General features: G+C 31.7%; 1 long non-coding RNA gene across 1 annotated transcript in view; it reads left to right on the plus strand.

The window, feature by feature from the left end:
* Positions 1-14,540, plus strand: part of LOC143232094 (uncharacterized) — a 72,177-nt gene extending 57,637 nt beyond the window's left edge. The window contains exons 3-4 of the long non-coding RNA XR_013017375.1: positions 12,596-12,819; positions 13,267-14,540. This is a non-coding gene — a long non-coding RNA (uncharacterized LOC143232094). The remainder of the gene's footprint in view (positions 1-12,595; positions 12,820-13,266) is intronic.
* Positions 14,541-20,700: the final 6,160 nt, after the last annotated feature.

Raw genomic sequence — 20,700 nt, forward strand, 5'->3', positions numbered from 1 at the left:
CTAGTCATACAATTTCGTTTATGTTGTTATATATTTACATATATAATCATTTTCTGTTCACACAAATATAACAGAACATAAGCTACCAAATTTGATCCGAACACTTTTTGCCTCTTTTGTAGAGAGATATTCGCGACCTATGATAACGAAATTAGGTTGAGTGAGTTCTTTGATCTAACAGCTTTTTCTTAACCACCGATGGTGTTCTATATGACGGTTCTTGTTGTGGGCCATTACTCGCCCAATGGTAACTTTCAAGAACCAATTAGAGCAATCTAAAGAAACATAAATCCGTGGGATACGGCACGAATTTCCGTTAATACTTACAACTAGAAGGGAAAAACTGACATACTGACTTGGACATGTGGCTACATGTTTCATGTTGATGATATCCGATCCGCACAAAGAATGTATTTCCTCTCAGTACAGTGGTGTCGGTACATTAGCTTGATCGTATGTAGGGCTCATCTTGACGTTTTTTTCTAGCCTTCCGATGCTTAACTTATTATTATAGACGAAATATTCAATCATAAAAAAGGAAAACCTTTGCAACATTGTGCTGTATTGATTTTAAAGTGTTCAGAATCGTCATAATGATAACGAATTGCCCAGAGAAACCTATGTATCAACAGGTGTCGGAAATGACCAGGAGGAATGTGATAGGATGTGTAAATAGTTATCAAAGAGAGTGACATCTCTCTTTACTTACCTTCCGCTGTTCTGTTTTCACCACGGGATTTACTGTATTCATGTTCTGAATTTCGTCTATATTTTTTATTCCTTGTGCAACTACGCCAGTTATCTGTCTACTGACCATACATCTTGATATACCTATTCCAGTTTTCTGTATACCTGCTGACATTTATGGTATTCATTTCCTCGTTTTTCTGCGCACTGGTATAATCTGTGTACAGACACTTACAGTTAGTATGTATATTAAGATTTATCATATCAATTATCTGATTTCCGACTGCAGGCGTTTTTCTTGACATTATGGTCTACAAGAACATTCTTCACTCGACACACTATTTTAACCTTCTTACATATATTAACTTTCACACACTGGTTCGTTGTATCCATATTTCAGTTTTACTTCTACAGTTATTAACTACTTACATGGTATACATATTTCCCGCTCTTATGGTTAAATATAAATTTTAGTCGGATTTACCCTTTTTCACTGCCATGCAAATTCTAGTCTTCTGTCTGCCATATTTTACCGTATTTATGGCTGCCATATTTTACTATATTTATGCTCTCCATTCTAATTTGTTCATAGACGTTAGGTTATAGTATTTGTTTTTTGTTTATTTTGTAAGTTTCGCGCAAAGCTACACAAGGGCTATCTGCGCTAGCCATCCCTAAATTCGCAGTGTAAGACTAGAGGGAAGGCAGCTAGTCATGCCACCCACCGCTAACTCTTGAGGTACTCTTTTACCAACGAATAGTATGACTGACCGTCACTTATAACGCCCCTACTGCTGAAAGTGCGAGCATGTTTGATGTGACGGGGATTTGAACCATCGACTATCAGCTTACGAGTCGACCGCCCTAACCACCTGAATATGGTTTTTGTACTCCAATCTTGTGTCTACAGACTGTTGTCTTTAATGTAAAGACTACAGTTTCTATAGAATTGTTGCTGTTTATTGTACATAGCAGAAGTTATCGAGGTTGCTGCCATTACTATACGTAATCCAATCTTTTTTTCATTTCTAGTTTACTTACTCCGCTTTTCTCTGAAGAGATTTTTTGACGCTATTAATACAAACTCCAGAATCTGTTTGCAAAGGCCTTATTTATGTTTACATATTCCAGTACAAGAATTGTCATATTGATTAAAATAATCAAGTACAGATATTGTTGTATTTAATTAACATATTCCAGTGTGGAAGCCGCATCTTGAGTTACATAATTTAGTACAGAGCCTGCTATATCTAGTTCACATTCTCCAGTACGGAGCCTGTTTATTTGGTTTACATGCTTCAGTACGGAGACTGGAATCTCTAGTGTACACAATCAAGTACAGCAAGAGTTATTTTTTTGGAAATAAACCTCGGTAAAAAGCCTGTTACCTGGTTTACCTACTCTTGTAGAAAAACTGTTATCTTTGCTTACCTTACCATTACAGAATGCGGTATGTTTGGTTAACATATTCTAGCACTGAGATTATTACATTCGATTTATATATTCCACCATAGAGATTGTTATCTTTGGTTTACACACTTCGTTACGGAATGCGGAATCTTTGGTTAACATATTCCAGACTGGGTGTAACGGTTTTATAAAATTCGGGTTCTGTCTCGTGATATTTGTTGTCTGAATCGTACCTCAGTTTCTGCATATGGTTAATGTATGGTGAAATACAATCTATCGTTTTTCTTAACTACATACCACAGAACTTATTTTTAAACTCTTGTAATTAAATAATCTATGGAAATGTATGCTTTTGTATAGTCGCTCACTTTCAGTACGATCGAGAGAAGATTTTCTGTATGTTGTGTGAAATATAAAGTTAATATTATAGTTTTGGTGTTATTATTAAAGTTAATATTATAGTTTTGGTGTTATTATTAAAGTTAATATTATAGTTCTGGTGTTATTATTAAAGTTAATATTATAGTTTTGGTGTTATTATTAAAGTTAATATTATAGTTTTGGTGTTATTATTAAAGTTAATATTATAGTTTTGGTGTTATTATTAAAGTTAATATTATAGTTCTGGTGTTATTATTAAAGTTAATATTATAGTTTTGGTGTTATTATTAAAGTTAATATTATAGTTTTGGTGTTATTATTAAAGTTAATATTATAGTTCTGGTGTTATTATTAAAGTTAATATTATAGTTTTGGTGTTATTATTAAAGTTAATATTATAGTTTTGGTGTTATTATTAAAGTTAATATTATAGTTTTGGTGTTATTATTAAAGTTAATATTATAGTTTTGGTGTTATTATTAAAGTTAATATTATAGTTCTGGTGTTATTATTAAAGTTAATATTATAGTTTTGGTGTTATTATTAAAGTTAATATTATAGTTTTGGTGTTATTATTAAAGTTAATATTATAGTTTTGGTGTTATTATTAAAGTTAATATTATAGTTCTGGTGTTATTATTAAAGTTAATATTATAGTTTTGGTGTTATTATTAAAGTTAATATTATAGTTTTGGTGTTATTATTAAAGTTAATATTATAGTTCTGGTGTTATTATTAAAGTTAATATTATAGTTCTGGTGTTATTATTAAAGTTAATATTATAGTTCTGGTCTTATTATTAAAGTTAATATTATAGTTCTGGTGTTATTATTAAAGTTAATATTATTGTTCTGGTGTTATTATTAAAGTTAATATTATAGTTTTGGTGTTATTATTAAAGTTAATATTATAGTTTTGGTGTTATTATTAAAGTTAATATTATTGTTTAGTCTCATTTCTACAAAGTTGCCTTCTCTTTAGTGTTCACACTAATTACACTCTATCTTTCCCTACCAGTTATTCGAATTCCTGTAATTATTAGTATTTGATATTAATTTATTTTCTGGCTGTTTAAAAAGAAAAAGACAAGGCTCATTCTTGGAAATACTTTTCAACTTGTTTTGACAAACATGTTATTGAAAACTTTACTGATTCTACAATAAGTATTTTCTTGATATTAATAATACAGGGTGCTCGGAAAGTCACTGTGCAGTTTTGTAATCATATTTTATTCAGTCTATTTCAAGCCACCAACTGATAGCGGTGTTTAGAAACAAAATAAGAAGGATACAGACCTGTATTGATGCCAACGGGGGTCACTTTTAACATTGTTTATAATTGTCATTCATAATTACTTCCTATATTCTATATTTAAACATGCCTGTTAATAAATATATAAGTGCGCAGTGACTTTCCGAACACCCTGTGATTACTTTTCTGGAGTTCTAATTACTTGAATTACAGTTAATAGTTATTATTTTCAAAAGAACTTAAAGGACACGATTTCTTTCTACAATTCGAAACAAGTGTGCTCATACAGAAGAAGGTTCTAAACCTGGATAAAAATCATCTTTTTTAAAGACGTATTCAAAATTACAGTACAGTGTTTGAAGATAGCCAAACAAAGTGTATTGCAAAGAAATCACACATATCGTTTTACCAAATAACAAACTAGCAAGTTCATGTTGGCATAAGTTATGCAAGCTTCATTAATTTAATAGATAAGAGCAGCATTTGATAGTGTATTACAGCATAATTTAATCTGGTGTCTAGTTATGATGCATATGGGGCTTTTATATTTTATCATTAATATGCTTTAAAATACATGCAAAGAATAAATTATTATTTTTTATCAGGTTTTGAAGTCAAATTAGGAGTTCTAGGATAACATGGTAATCTACATCACTGTTCTGTTCTATAAGTTTCGTATTTTAATGCAACCTGGTTTGTATCAATGTTTGAAATAAATATAACAATTAAGCTTACGTTTTTATTCAAACCTGCTTGGACATTTATCCTACATCTGGTGTTTAAGTTTTCGTTACTTTTTTCCCCTGTGCAACTGAGAACTTTGATAATCAAGTTTTGAAAGGTTTTTGGATGTACAAGCAACTAATATAGAAAAGAAAAAACACCCTGATGCGTTAGTGCAGCTGCTATTACTGCAACGTGCTCTAAACTTAGAAATAAAACAAAAAAACTTTTTTTTTTCATCAGGGGAGTTTCTTTTGAGCAAGAGAAAAAGTAATCCTTGATGCTGTTATATTTCTGCTTCAACCGAGAAGACATGCTTTTGCTATTAAATATATATATATATATATATATATGTTTCTTTTATATGAAATAATGGCTAAGTTTCTGTTCTAGAAAACTGAAGGTTTCTTTAAGTTAGGATCTGATACTTTGGAAAATTAAATTCCTCGTGTGATAAAAACATACTTTCCTAAACTAAAATGAAAAATTATATTTAATTTAATAAGTTAAAAAACCAAAAAACAATATCATTTGCCTAAGCGCGCGCGAGTTTCTCTCCAATTTCTTGTAAACATCTCAAAAGTGCTGGATAAATATCTTGAAAAATCATAAATAACCGGTCTAATTTCTTACCTAAATATCAAAAGTTTGAAAAACAACAACAAATATGACGAATCTTTTAACACGTAAAGACATACGGTTAAATTATAACACCAAAATTAATTTGAGTCAACTTATCAACAGTGCAGTTTTCAGCATTCAGCTCATGGCAAAACCTGTAAATATGACTAAAGCAATTTTTAGATGAATATTCCAGGTCGGCTACTTTTTTTACTTCTTTTGATGTGGATTTTGGTGAAAGTTACTTTCGAAATTGATTAATTTAGAAACATCTTGGATATCTTAAGGAATTGTTTCGGATATTCGCGCAAAATTACACAAATTCTTTTTGTGTTACCCGTACCTAATTTTAACCTAATAAATGGAAATAATCTCTTCTATGTTTCTCCTTACAGCAAAACAAAAATATAAGGGAGATCCACAGGAGATCAATAGATTAGCATGTAATTAAATAATGAAATTAGTTAAAGTCATTTCTACCGAGCAACGTCAGAAACTCTGCTAGTAGATGAGATGAAATTGGAAACGAAAAGTAACATAAGATACCTATCCTGTTTTGTTGCTAACAAACCAAAATACTAAAAGAAATATAAGTTTGTATATCTTAAACATTAGTTTCAGGCACCTAATTCTATTATACTGGAACCTAAATATCATACATGAGTGAACGTTAGCTTTTGTCATTCCAATATGCTATTAAAAGATCAAATTCTTAATATAAATGAAATGGTCGTGAAACATAATCAGTTATACCCGCTCTTGTAAATATTATTATTATTCGAATATATTGTTCTTTCTATGCTTTAATAATTCTTTGATCGTTGGTGTATTTCTCAAGTCGTTAACTCAGGATAAAATACTGTCTAAAAAGATCGATTGAAACATTTATTTGTCTGAGAACCGGTTTGATATCAATAAACCAAACTAAGTCAATACGTTAGTGGTCTCTTAGTTCGACCAGATCTAGAAACAATAAAATAGAACTGTCCGACACACCTGGTTTAGGTGAGATCACGAATTGCACACTACACCACCCATAAGGAATACTAACAATAAAAATCAGAACTTGAATTCTCCTGGAAACGTCTACTAATAAAATACTTCACTTTAAGTTTTTACCTGAAGAAACACTGCTTAGAGATTGAAGATTTTGGAAAAAAAAAAACATTTCTAAGGCGTTCTGCTTGTTGATGGCATGATATATCTTTAGAGTAAGCCTATGATAAAAAATATCATGACAGAGAAATTGGGAAATATTCAAGTGAAATGTGTTATTTTTGTAGCGAAACACAAAGAACGAAAAAAAATCACTAAATCCACCGATATAATTTTTTAAGTTCAATAATATTAACTAATGCGTTTTTGTTAGCTGATTTCTAATACTCCAATTAATAATTTTATGATATATTCTCTTCTCATATCGGCCCGGCATGGCCAGGTGGGTTAAGGCGTTCGACTCGTAATCTGAGGATTGCGGGTTCGACTCCCGGTCGACCAAACACGCTCGCCCTTCCAGCCGTGGGGGCGTTATAATGTTACGGTTAATCCCTCTATTCGTTGGTAAAATAGTAGCCCAAGAGTTGGCGTTGGGTGGTGATGACTAGCTGACTTCCTCTAGTCTTATACTGCTAAATTAAGGACGGCTAGCACAGATAGCCCTCGAGTAGCCTTGCGCGAAATTAAAAAATAAACAAACAAACAAACAAGACCCAAGCTGGGATGATGAACTTCGAACAAGTGAAACTGCAGTCCACAGCAGAGGGTACGGCCAATCAAAGAATACATTAGACCTCTGATCACGGATTATCTTTTCAATTTCGTTACTGTTGATAATGAAAATAAGTTTTAATATTTATATATATAGAAAATATAATTGATGAATGGGGCAAAATAAAATAATATTAAGCGTGCAAACTATACTTAGAGATTGTTAGGGGATTTGCTTGTTCGTAGTGAAGCACAAAACTACACAATGGGCTATCTGTGTTCTGCTCACCACGAGTGTCGAATCCCGGTTTCTAACAGTATAAGTCCGCAGACATACCGCTCTGGTGTCTTACGGGAATAAAATTAGTTTTATTATCATAAAAAAATGTAACAGAAATACCTCCTAACTGCGTTTGGGCGTTTTTTTTTTTATTTTAGCAAAGCCACATCGTGCTATTCTGCTGTGCCAACCGACGGGAATCAATCCCCTGATTTTAGGGTTGTAAATGCGTTTGGAAGACAGAAGGACATTACTTTTACAATAAGGAGATAAAAACAACCATAAGGTGATAAGAACACATTAAAGACATCCGTGAATTAACAAATTAAATAGCAATATATTTTGAACATGTTTCAAGAAAGACATATTGAAAATGACAAGTTGGATAGAAATATATTCTGGATAGCACAATAATGACATTCTGAATGTGAAAAATTATACAGAAATACACGAAGACATCTAGAATGTCTTAATAAATTAAACACATATATTTTGGTTGTGAGAAATGATGCAAAAATGCGCTCTGAATACTATAAACGATGCCAATAAATCAAGAAGTGGGGGGTAACCAAGTACACATTCTACTGAGATAAAGAAACGTATAGTCATGTGCTAGGAAGTGTGAGGTAACAAAGTACAGTTTCTATGCGTGATGAAGAAACATAAAGTCGTGTTAGATGTGCCAGGTAAACAAGTGTTAGGTAACAACGTACACATTCTACATAAGGTAAAGAAACTAAAAGCCATGCTAGATCTGCTATGAAATCAATAACTGTTAGGTAACCACGTGCAATTTCTACGCGTGATAAATAAACATGAATTTATATTAGATGTGCTGGAAACTAAGAACAAATGAGATAAAGATATTTAGCGTTTCATTAGGGAAGGTTCCTGAAATTTCGTACAAGTTACATAAACGGCCATCCCTGAATTTAGACTGGCCGACTACAAGGAAGGAATCCAGCTATCATCATCCATGGTAAGTTCTTCTCTGGGTAAATAACAAAATCGGTTGATTCTTCCAACACACCTACGACTCTAAAGTGAGAAACATTATCCACTGGGTTACGACTGACCCCATAAGAAAACATAAATCATTAACGTCGTTAGGAAACCAAGTAAAAACTACAGATATGGAAAGAAAACATATGTTCCGGATATATTTTAAAGGTAATGAGGCAAATGTTCTTAAAGTTATATAGGAAGACGCAGTCTTTCTTATCATGTTAAAGAGATAGGAAGGTATTACTTTTGTTAAGATGAAGGGGAAAGAATACTTTTTGAATGAAATTTTAATGAATAAAAAATCGTATTTCTACTGTATTTTCAGCACTTTTATTTGTAACAGTGATATTATTTTGCTTCGTTTTGGACTTTTAACTGTAAAGATATGAAAATAGTTTTAACTCATATCATTTCAGTTTGTGTTAGTTTATCTTACCTTTGATATGGGCCCGGCATGGCCAGCTGGTTAAGGCACTCGATTTGTAATTCGCGGGTTCGAATCCCCGTCGCACAAAACATGCTCGCTCTTTCAGCCATGGGGACGTTATAATGTGAAGGTCAATTCCATTATTCGTTGGTAAAAGAGTAGCCCAAAAGTTGGCGGTGGATGGTGATGACTAGCTGCCTTCCCTCTATTCTTACACTGCTAAATTAGGAACGGCTTGCGCAGATAGCCCTCTTGTAGCTTTGCGTGAACTTCAAACCTTTAATCTTTATGTTTCTCCTATGGCATTCTGTCAGCTTGAGTTTCATTCCTAACAATCAGAATAATTCGTCAGTTTGTTTTTGAACTAAACATTCTTCCTTTTTTAAGACGTAACAACCTCTGGATCTTTGAAATAAACATTGTGGCATTAAGAGTTTGTTTGTTTTTTGAATTTCGCACAAAGCTACTCGAGGGCTATCTGTGCTAGCCGTTCCTAATTTAGCAGTATAAGACTAGAAGGAAGGCAGCTAGTCATCACCACCCACCGCCAAATCTTGGGCTACTCTTATACCAACGAATAGTGGGATTGACCGTCACTTATAACGCCCCCACGGCTGAAAGGACGAGCATGTTTGGTGCAACCGGGGTTCGAACCCGCAATCCTCAGGTTACGATTCGCATGCCTTAACACGCTTGGCCATGCCGGGCCAGGCATTAAGAGTGCTGTGAATATTCGATATGTTACATTACTAAAAGTTATAGAAAATAACATATCCCTATTATTTCTGTAGCGTTAAATAGTAGTTTATCAGTTTGTCTTTACGCTATTAGTTGCTAATCAAACTTGCTTAAGTTATAAAGTTACTATTTTGGATATAATATTGTAGAATATTTCAGATGGTACTTTTAAAATAGCTTTTAAAATGAAATTGAAAACTTGAACTTCTAGAACGAAGCTCAGTATGATTTTTAGAAGTATTGAAGAAAGTTTTATTTTTGTTTTTGTATATAGTTTTTCGAATGTTGTCCTAACGATATGTTTAAAATGTTTAGGCATAAATGTTTAATACAAATGTATAATTGCTAGTTTTTGCACATTAAGGTTGAGTAAGTGAATTTTAACTGGATCTAATTTAAAGTAAATCAGATTAACCAAAGCTCCATCATCATTTGTCTCATAGTAGAGATGTCTCACAGTAGAGAGCAACTCCACCAGTTAATCGTCTTAAGTAATAATGATCAGTGGAAAAACATTTAATATCATCATTTAAAGAAATGTTTGTTATGAGACTCCTGTCTTGAATGGCACATGAGATAAAAAATGTCAGGAAAAAATGTTTGAAATGCAGATGAAATTGTATTTTGGCGAAATAATTTCTGCAATTGCTAATGTTATTGCTGCATACGTTATACATGATGTCAAAAAATGAATGTTTGTAGTTTAATTGTAAGTTGATTATAAAAGCATTCAAACATGGAAGAATGATTAAATAATATTCTCACTTGACTAAATTATGAGGATATTACTAACCTTGATCACCTACTATTTTTTGTTGTAGGTAATGAGAAGACATTACAAGTTCTAGTCATTAAATATCTACTGTATGCATTTAAATAAGTGTTTTTGTGATATTAGAATCCCTGTATACCTTTTAATGAAATTAAATTCAGTAGAAAATAAAACATGCTGGTAAATATCCGTCTAAAGTAGTCATTTGTCATTTCTCGCTGATGCTAAACATCCACCTTGCAATAAAAGATGTTAAAAAACTGAGAACCTTACTTGGAATCTAATGAATGTATTATTTTTAACAAAACCACATAGCGTACAAGAAATAACCTTTTCCTTGTAATGGGTATATTAGTTTTACAGAGGCTGAAAATTACATTCCGTCGGTTAATCTCAGGTGAATTAAAATGTTTGTACAGAATTTTATGTTATTATGAAAATGTTTCAAAATAAACGACATTCCACAAATATATTTAAACGTAGATACACTGGGTGATATTCTGCACAGTATAATTTTCACTACTATTCACTACAATGAGCTTAATGAGGAAATGCTTTTGTTTTAATGACACTTTCAATTTGTTTTAAAGGGAAAACAGCGACAAATATAAAATTTAATTAAGACAGGCATAGCTGTGCCTACAAACTTAAGCATATGAAAAATCAAAGCATATATCTATTGAACAATGTTTACACTGATTCTTTATTAAGTTTTAAACGATATCCAGCAATTACCTATCTAATAAAAACATTTTAGGTGTGATAAAAGGTGTTTCCAAAAGAGGATTGAGCGTTCAACTTTAAGGAACAAAATCAAAATTTGTGGCCAGAACTTTTAACTTTTACAAGAATGTTACAGCAAATATTCATTTATTACTTAGTCAGGTAGCGATTTTTGTTCAACTTGGTGCATGATGGTCGGTGAAAAAAGCCTTACAATTTTTAAAACAATGTAAAAGGTTTTGTCCGAATTATAGTTTACATGTATTTTTTGTTTCTATACAACTATCCATTGCTCTTTCAAAAGTTCAAAATAGTTGTAAGAAACATCGAGAAGTTATTAAAGAACACAAAAAGCTGGATTTGTACGAATATTTTTGTCGAGAGAAACATGGTAAACAATATCAAATTTTAAATTTTAAAACTTATCGAACCGATACAGATTTACAGTGATTAATACACGTTGCTAAGTTTCAGCCTTAAACTGGTATGTGTACAATACACGAGTCGATTACGTTTCGTTCAGTCTAAAGTGTATCTGGTTAAAAAGCTCCAAGTTGCGAATTGAAATTTCCTGGACAAAAATGTTTCAGTCCTAAATGTGCTGCTTTTTAAAATTTGCACCATAAAAATTACATGTTTCCCTCCACGATTTGCGTTCTGTATTAAGTGATTAAATACTTTAAAAGGCTAAAAAAAATGCATATTTACAAGTTGAACGTTCCAATAAAACGATCGCCATCGATTAAAGCTGTTTTGTCGAAAATTAAACCGGCTAATTTTTACTTGTTGCGATTGTAACAATTTTTATAAAACTTCATACTTGGTGTATCTTACTTCACGCTTTTAAGTTATATTTTATCTATTTAAATGGAAATTGTAATATAGTAATATCATCAACACTGATATTGAGGGAAAGAACAATGTCGGTAGAGCCTAAAATAATATATATATATTTATTATAAATGGAACAAAATAAAATGTTTTATCGTGCACAAAACCACATCAAGATAAAAGTTTATTGAAGCGAGCTCAACATGGAAATTCTACATTTTTATAAGACACAACTTGAAATAGTTTGTTTGTTTGTTTGTCATATATAATACCCTCGCAGCTGGAAGGTTTGGTTTGTTTCGAATTTCTTGCAAGGTTACACGAGGGCTATATCTGCCCTAGTCTTTCCAATTTTAGCATTGTAAGATTAGAGGGAAGGCAACTAGTCATCACCACCCACAGCCAACTTTTGGGCTACTATTTTACGAACGAATAGGGAAATTAACCGTACCATAACAACGTCCCCACTGTTGAAAGAGCTAACATGTTTGATGTGACAGGGAGTTGAACCTACGACCCTCAGATTACAAGTCGAGGGGCCTAACCACTTGACCATGCTGGGCCGACTTGAAATAGTAACACGTCCTTAACCATCGTCATTAGCAACTCCTTTACCAAGGAAAATAACAACACTACAACCAGAAAATAAAACAGCTATTTTAAAACGAGACTGTATTTTTATCATAGCGTAATCATTATAACTGGAATAAAGATTAAAAATTATAGAAGGAACTGCTATAAAAAGAGCATAATGTTCCAAACACAGTTATAAAATGTAAAAACAAATAAATTATCAATGTCACTCTCAAAAAAAAAAGTTCTCCACTAGCACTGGCAGGGAGATATATCTTTGGTCTTTTTATATCATTATCGGATATTTACTATAAGCAAAAAATTCTAACATGTTTGATGGCATTAAAATATTTTCTTTTCCTTTTGCATCCATCGCATACTTACTGGAATTTGTATTTAAACTTCTCAGAATTAGTCACATATGCGAATTAATAACTTTGATTTTAATTAAACATTTTCTTTTTAGTTTCCCAACAAAAGATATAACTCGTTACTCGTCTCATGGTTTTCTCTACCATCTTCATCTATGAGTACTGCGTGTAAAGAAGAAATCAAACAATGGAAAAAAGAGGGGAAGAAACGAGAGGAAAGAAGATTCTAAGGAGAAAATAGAAGTGGAATAGGTTGATAGGATATATGAAAAAGTGGAAAGTCAGAAAGATGTGTTGTTTGTTTTAACCAAGAAACTAGGTTATTATAATATATTTACATAACCGAATGATTGAAACTAAAGAAATGCTTTTAATAATTTAACCTATTCACACTTACAAACATATTGTTTTCTCGTTGTATTTCATTTCTTTAAACAATAACGTGGTAAAATGGATACCCCTGAGATATTCAATATTAACCTGTTAAAGAAATGACTGTCTTTGAGCTATTTGACAATAAAGCTAATAAAGGTATCCTTTAGACATTAAAAATGAACAGTTTGCTGACATTGTTTGTACATGATACATAAATTATCCTCTATTTGTTTATATCTTATGGATTCAGTACTTATTATCTTAGTTACTGAATGAAAGAGAACTAAGTTTATTTGCTTTTAAACAATTGGATACAGGTTTTATATTGTACATTAAATATTCTTGTTCTTAACGCTGGGGCAACTTGTAAATGTTTTCTGTATATTTGCAGTTACGAAGAGCCCTAATTAAGACGTGGCCGATGATTTAACATTCTGCTGCCATTTTCGACAGGCTGGGACTTCGTGATATTCTTTTTTAAGCTTTGCAACAAAACTGCTTGTTAACCGTATTATATATACTAGCCCAGAAAACATTAATTACTTGTTGAGAAATGTATAAAAAAACAACAGAAGAGACTTACAAAACATGCTGTTTATACGTAGGTAAGTATAGATTATTTAAGATGTATTTATTTCCTAAAGAGGTTCTCTGCTTCTCAATCCTTTTCCTACATGTTGATATACGATGATGTCTTGACATCCTACACGTTACTATGTAGTGGATCCTTGCCAAGTAATGTCTAAGCCAATGTTATTGCCTAAATTGAAATGTTTCGACATATTCCATAATCTCTATGTTCTAATAGCATGTACTATAAACAAGCTAAAATTGTAGACAGAATTTGATGTTTGTGAATCTAAGGTCTATTAGGTTCTTTTAGAAGAACAGCTGTTTTCGGAATCATTTCGATACATTAAAACTGTTGTGCAAAAGCACTTTTGTTGACGAATGAATTTAGTGACTGTACAATGCTACTGAACGAACATTGGTTCATTTCTCTATATCCCACTCTAGAGGATCATCTAACATTGCTTTTCCTGGCCAATCTGTTGAACCAACTTTCAACATTATCTACGAAATCTTAACAGGAAAAACCTTTTGCACTCGAAACGACACATTTCTGTGACTATTAAAATAGTGTAAGGAAATGATATATTAATTAAGGTTATTAGGGGTATTCTTTATTTTTGGAGCATTAAAAGTCGCTTAAGTACATTTAATAAATAGGGTGCCAAAGGTATTACAAAACAACGAAGAAAAAAAATGTATTGAAAGCTAACATTAATCGTAATAGGGCTTCTGGAATGAATCAGTCCTAAGAAGAGTTGCTGGAATAAAATACTAACAAGCTGTCTTATTGTCTTTATAAGACAAATATGATATACATCACGTTTTCGCCACTACTACTTTTATTATTGAAATTTATTTTTTGATCAATTAAATTGAGAGTCGAAATAAAAATTAAATTGTTCTTTCCGTTAGACAGAACATGGAAAATTTTTATTCTTGGGAAAAAAAAATCGGTTTGGAGAAAGCTGTAAACTTATGTTATTGATACAAATATAGTTGCATGTACAGCAGATTGCCCATGTTCACCTTGTTTTCAGATTGGATGTCTTTTTTGTTTAAAATTCTATAGTAATAAATATATATTATTACCATTGTGCGTGTGATGTTTTAGCTGCTTACACCAAAATACTATAGGAATGAGTAATACATATCCAAGCATAGTGCACAACATACTGCATAGAAACTTAGTTACATGGTACCTAATGAGGTTGTGATCCTGTTGACAGTTTAATTGTAAAGTAGCCTGTAAAAATGTTTTCACTGCATAATACATGTACTATAGAGTGAAAAACAGAGTTATGACTGCGAAATCACGCTCATGCGAGTTAAAAACAGACGTTGACACACAGTACTTTCTGTTCCGTTACTAAATACAGGTTCAACGATACAACGATTTCCCATTTTCTTTAACTTCCTGTATCCGTTTTTTTCGCCAAACTGATTAACGTATTTAGTGATTTTGATGTTAAGCCGACTGTTATAGGTTTATGAATGTTTCCAGAATTTTACTGTAGAATAGGGATTGAAGCGTGGCTTCAGACAATAAGTTGTGTTTCAACTCTTTCATTAGTCCATCGTTTCTAGCATGTTTGACTGACCATCATGAGTTAAAAAGCTTTATAAATAATACATGAATTAAACATGGACGGGTTTTTAAAAATGAAACAGAGCATATTTTTAAGTATTTTTATAAGTTTAGCTTTTAATAACTCATTCCTTATACAAATCATTTGAAACTCCACATTGCTCAACCAACCATGTAATAATCGTGTAATTACTGTTCTTATGGGCTTATATTATTTTGAAGGTTGTATTGCCACTGGTTTATATCTCAAACACAGTGACTACAGCTTTCTGAAGAGTGGTGTTGACATTTAAGACGTTTGTGACGTAGAAACTACACTTAGAAATATTTCTTGCAATTTTACGGTCAAAATGACAAGAAAGATTTTTTTTATGTACCAAACCCATATCTATTATTTTCAGGTATTTTTCTTTCATGAAAAAAACAAACAAACTTGCATTATCGACAATTTGCTGAGTTTAATTTCACGGTGAATTTGTTGTAATAATACATAATGTTCCACCACAAGTCGCCAGACAAATTTAACTGAGAATTAAGTTGGACACAGAAAATACTAAAATAAGGTGGTCTGTTTTTCAACAAAACTACATAAACCAGTGGACAATGACAAAGAAGAAGAAGAGAAGGTTGAAAATGTGTAGAAATGGCATTAATCCTCACATCTCTATATAACATTATTACCTTGTTTAACACATTTGTTGCTCACATGCACCAGTTTGAAGGAAAATGTCAAAGGTGTCAGTTCCATTTATATCAAATTAACACATTTTGTGTGTGTATATATATATATATGTGTGTGTGTGTGTATACATATGTGTATACGTAAAAACAAGAAGTAAAAATAAAAGACATAATAAAGCTGCAAAACTACTAAAAATTGGTATTAGAGGTACGTATAATGTTTATAATGCCATGGACTTTTTAAATAAGCAGTATGTTTTTGTCTAAATAAAAGTATGTTTTGGGTAGGGTACCAGTTTGGTTTCCTAATACAAATTTGTACTATGTCATATAGTTACCCCTAAAAATAGTATTAACTTATACAGGGAAGTAGACTGAAATTTAATTGATACCTTTCGCAGTGTATAACATTAAAACATCCATTTTTAACTGTATTTTTGCATAGAAAATATTCTAGGTAATTTATTTTAATTATTGCAGAATCATTTTGCATATACGTTTGTAAAGCCTATATTATTTTTAGGCCAGGCCTAGTCTAGTGGTTAGCGTGTTAAGACAATGGTTCGCGTCTCGTTTCCGCAAAATTGCCCTATAAAAGTGATGGTTCAATTACACTTTTTGGTAGGAGTTAGCGATAGACATTATTGCCTAACAACCTAATCTCTTATTTATATATCTATCCAAAATTATACAAATAGCTCTTATGTAGCTTTGGGCGAAAATTGTAAATAAGCAGACTGAAATATTTCTAAATCTGTTAAAAGAAAAAGAAACAGTTGGTGTCAAACATTCATCATTATCTGTTATATATATGTGATGTAAATACAATAATAAAGTTTGTCTAGAAATATTGAATAACAAGTACAGTGGAATAATTAATTACTTGTCCTTAGAAACATAACATTTAAGAACATTCAAGAACAAGTCATATAGAAGATAATTTATAACATTATTAGTTTGTTAACGATAAGCTAAAAAATACGGGCAAAGTAGGCCTATAGATATTCCACTTCATGCAATTCAACTATGTCAATACGGGCAAAGTAGGCCTATAGATATTCCACTTCATGCAATTCAACTATGTCAATACGGGCAAAGTAGGCCTATAGATATTCCACTTCATGCAATTCAACTATGTCAATACGGGCAAAGTAGGCCTATAGATATTCCACTTCATGCAATTCAACTATGTCAATACGGGCAAAGTAGGCCTATAGATATTCCACTTCATGCAATTCAACTATGTCAATACGGGCAAAGTAGGCCTATAGATATTCCACTTCATGCAATTCAACTATGTCAATACGGGCAAAGTAGGCCTATAGATATTCCACTTCATGCAATTCAACTATGTCAATACGGGCAAAGTAGGCCTATAGATATTCCACTTCATGCAATTCAACTATGTCAATACGGGCAAAGTAGGCCTATAGATATTCCACTTCATGCAATTCAACTATGTCAATACGGGCAAAGTAGGCCTATAGATATTCCACTTCATGCAATTCAACTATGTCATAAAAAAACAAATTACGTGGGTTTTGGTTTTTAACGACAGTGGGTGGTTAATAAATGCATGGATTTTGTTGTAACATAACATAGTACGGCATGTTGATAGAAGGTACAGAGCTCATATCACAGTATGGTGCTTTGATTGAAAGTACAGGGCTTATATCATAGTACGGTGTTTTGATAGGAAGTAAATGGCTTATATCACAGTATGGTGTTTTGATAGAAAATACGGGGCTTATATCATAGTACAGTGTTTTGATAGGAAGTGAATGGTTTATATCACAGTATGGTGTTTTGATAGAAAGTTCACGGCTTATACGATGGTTGGATGGCAAGTGATTTAACGACATTTATTGTGATATTTCAAGCTGAGTAAGTTTAAAAATTGGATGGTGCGGATTGAATGTTGAGAAAGTGGTTCATTTGACCAGGTATATGACGAATCTTCAGGAGCACACATACACCAGATCAATACTTTGATTGATGTATTTCACGTGCCTAGTATTCTCTCGTACTGAAGTTTAGGGTCAATCAATACCAGTAGACCATCTCTCAGCTTAGAGAGGAGTCCTCGATTGATTGTACTCTCGAAGCAGGTGGCGTCCGCAAAGGATGATCGTAGAAATATCAGAAATATAATTGCTCTTTTTCTTCGTCGTAAAGGCTGTTTTGATTCCAATATCTTCTCATATTAGTAAAGAAATGAGGAGAAATATCCATCGACATTGAGGATATAGTTATAGTTTTTTTATTAAATGTTGACGAAGACAAATAAAGAATAGACTCTCGTAATGAAAGAAAAACTTTTAAAATCTCAAATCAACAAACACCTGCATGAAAAACAAGTTAAAAAGCGTACAATCAGATTTAAAAGTCGTTGGTTTTAAAAGTAAATAGCCTGTAACTGTATATAAACGAAAAAAAATACTATTACGCTAGAATAAATAAACAAAAATTGGCTAGAAGAAGTACAAAATGTTGCTGTTAAGATATCGACGTGTCGGATCACTTGAAACTGATAAAGAAAACATTTTAATAAAATTAATTTTTAACTGTGGAAAAGAACAAAAAGGAAAAAAAATGTTTATTTTTCTAAGTGTGTTATTCATTTGTCCACACAAAGTTCATTCTTTATTTTTAATTGAGCCCCTATATCCACATGTTTTTACTGAATTTCAGTTCTGCGTCATTCTAAACAAAGATCTCGTGTTCATGAAAGATGTTTAATTTCATTTGTTATTCATTATGAATACTTTGTGTGTCAGAAATTAAGAGTAACGTAAGTTGTTTATTATCCATTAATTCAAGGCCTTATATCCATGCCAATAAAAGTGACATAATGTTTATATTATTCGTTATCAGGGCCTTGTATGATGGTAGCAAAGGTTCTATAAGTCCTGTTCATAATAATTTCTTAAGAACGTCGTGTGTCTGGAAAGGTTAGAATGAATTAAAGTGCTTCATTATTATTAACCAAAGTCTTACAGGCGAAACTGTACCTTCTAAAAACAAATAGCCAGTGACATTCTGTAAGATGGAAGATAAGTTTGGGAATTGAAGTTAGCTTTCTTTACCACAAGAACAAACTTTCGAATTACAAACCGTGTTATTATTTTCTGTAAGTTAAACAGTTTGTACAAACATAAAGGTCACAAGTTTTTTATTTGTACTTGAGAAATATCGAGACCTTTGTCAATATGCTTCTAGATTTATTAATGAATTAAAAGCAGATATAACAAAAATAGTTAAAATTCATTTGCGTTGCATTTACGATATACTGTGCAACAAGATTAAAAAAGGCACTGTGATTATAGAAGACAAAATACACTAACCGTTAAACAGTATGTAGAATATTTAGTTTCAGTGTAATAATAGTTTATATGGTACTTCAACAGTATGTAGAAGATTTATTTGTGTCATGGTTTTTTATTAGAACCTCAACAGTATGTAAAAGTTCTAGTGTAATGAAAATTTATATAAAACTTCAACAGTGTGTAAGTGTAGTTGCAATGTAATGATTGCTTCAATAGAACCTCAACAGTATATAAAAGTTTTAGTTGTGATTTAATATTTGTTTCTTTCAGAACATCAAGAATATATTGAAATTTTATTTGCGTAATTGTAGTTTCTATAAAACCTCAACAGTATGTAGAAGCTTTAACTGAGGTGCATATGTAATTTATACAGAACCTCAACAGTATATAGAACTTTTAGTTGTAGTGTAGTGATTGTCTGTATGTGAACTCAACGGTATAGAAAAGAATTAATGTGTAATGGTTGTTTCCACAGAATTTTGCTTGTATCTGGACATTTTAGTCTTAGTGGAATGGTTATTTATTTGGAACCTTTGGTTTGAATCGTCGTTGAAATATATCTGAACTTTGATCTGTAAAATAAATGTAGTTAAATTGTTAATAGTTAAATAGTTAAACTGATTAAGAACTATCTTGTTTATAAATCAAAGAATAAATTGAAAAACTGGATTTTGAAATCGCCTTTTGTGTTAGCAAAGTATTTGATCTTAGGTTTGGATTTAGTTATTGTTATAGATGGATGAAATATTGTGAAAAATTACAGAAAATCTGCGTGTATGAGAAAAAAGTAACAACTACTTTTCAAAATAAGAATTGATTATTGCTTCGATGAAACTTGTATATATTAAAAGGTAATTTACAACTTAAGAAACAATTCTAAAATGTAATTTATAGCTTGAGCCATTTTATTTAAAACATATGCGTTATTAAAATCCAGGTTTTAAATGCTAGAGAAATCCCATTCAACTTCTAACAATTCAGCAAAGGTTACACAAATATTCACATTTCAATGGCGAAGCGCATCACCGACTCTATGAACTATTAGTGAAAAGAGAAATCCAAATTAAGGAGTCAGCCTTCAGAGGGTTAATGAAATCGTAAATCAAAATAACGACGTGTATTTGTAACAAACTTCAAGCGTTCAGCACTTAACAGTAAATAAAACACATGTGAGTGAAATATGACGATTAAAACTATGAACGTTAATGCAAGATGCTTAAAGAAGTTTTGAAAAACTAAATTCAGAAATCTTATCTGAGATAAAAATCAAAATCTATAAACACTTAAAGAACAATTGAGAAACAACACAACAATGAGGCAAAAACAAACATTTTTTGTTGCTGTTTTTACCTTTTATTGGAATGAATGTATTCTGTGGTCAGTTGTGGGTTTGTTTCCAACTAGATAAGTGTGCCCAAATGTTTCTTAGAGAGTTAGAGAAAGTATTTTTACTTTACACTAAACAGTGCGAATTTAAAATTGGTAAGGTTAATGTGACATTTATAATATATTGTTAAATTAAAATAAACTAGACCTTATAGAACAGTTTTCTCCATTTACTGTCGCTGTTGAAAGTGCTTTATTCAGGGAATCACAGGATTATTACTATTTCATAATAATTAATTATGAAAAAATTAACCGATAACGATAGACAAGACAA

This window comes from Tachypleus tridentatus, chromosome 11 (assembly GCF_004210375.1).
Source record: "Tachypleus tridentatus isolate NWPU-2018 chromosome 11, ASM421037v1, whole genome shotgun sequence".
Classification (NCBI taxonomy): domain Eukaryota; kingdom Metazoa; phylum Arthropoda; class Merostomata; order Xiphosura; family Limulidae; genus Tachypleus; species Tachypleus tridentatus.